Here is a 1180-nt window from a genome sequence, read left to right as displayed (position 1 = left end):
GTGACCCACTGGAAATTCTTCGAATCGTAACATTGCGCTGTGAGGAACACTCATCGTAAGCACCTCTGCTCAACATCTTCTAGCAGTGGTGAGTTTACGTCCTTTCCTTCGTAAAACAAAAGGCCCAAACTCTGTAGTTTAAAAAACTATGCTGACTCAGATTCTTGGAGAAGTGCTACCAAGCCCTTTAATAAGTTCTCAAAAATCACTCCATCAGTAGTGACAAAGAAAGCCTCTTCACAGACACGCACCCACAGAAGTTTATCTCAATTGATCTGGTGCGTGTAAGTTGGCATTGTCATTATCTACAAGGTAATTCATCTCAGTTAAACTGGTCTATAGGGAATAGATTGATGAGCGAACACTGAGTTTCACTCCTGTGCTTATTTACAACTGACCCTTTCAACTGAGATCACCAATTATCGAGAAACTGTTACTGTAGTTGCCTTGAATTGGTTAAGGAGGTTTTTTTTTTTCTGTCTCCAGGACCTATTTTCAGACTATAGGTATAAACCTCTAAAGCTCATTGCTAACCTCTCTGCTAATCCCTGTGCCATCTGATCACTCAGAAGTACCATCTTTTGCTTGTTAAAAAGCACATACAAAGTGGGGTCCTTATTATGACATCTAAGGGGAGAACATTTCCAGGATTCTACGGATTAAACTTTCACGGAGGGGAGAAAAAGAGAGACAAAATTTAAATCATCATAGAAATTCTCTCACAAACCTTAATTCTATGCGAATATTTTTTGCTTTGAAAACAAAACAAGTTTAAGGTTGTTGCCTCCAGGGAATCTAGATTTTTTTTCTACTCACAGAATTTGTTTGACCTTGAAAAAATATGTCTAAACCTCTGTTGTTCTTCTTTTTTAAGGCTGCTCGAAGGTATCACAAGCATCAAGTCCTAAGACACGGCAAAGGTTCTTGTTAAAAACGCTATGTAGTCATTCTCAGGGGTTCTGGCTCACGAGAGAGATGCTTTAATAGCCTGTGCACGACACTGAAAACGAGTTCATTGGGCATTCTTCACGCCGGCCCCGAATTCCAGCTCTTTGTGTGGTCCTTCTTCAGTCAGCTGAATCACTCCTTTGCTCCAAGCTTTATACTAAAGAAAACTATGACTAAATAACACTGATGCCAGGACATCTCTTACTTCCCAAGGGCATTATAATAACAGGAC

This window comes from Pteropus alecto, unplaced genomic scaffold, assembly GCF_000325575.1.
Source record: "Pteropus alecto unplaced genomic scaffold, ASM32557v1 scaffold123, whole genome shotgun sequence".
NCBI classification, from domain to species: Eukaryota; Metazoa; Chordata; class Mammalia; order Chiroptera; family Pteropodidae; genus Pteropus; species Pteropus alecto.
The sequence above is the reverse complement of the archived record's forward strand: the minus strand, read 5'-3'. Positions refer to the sequence as shown.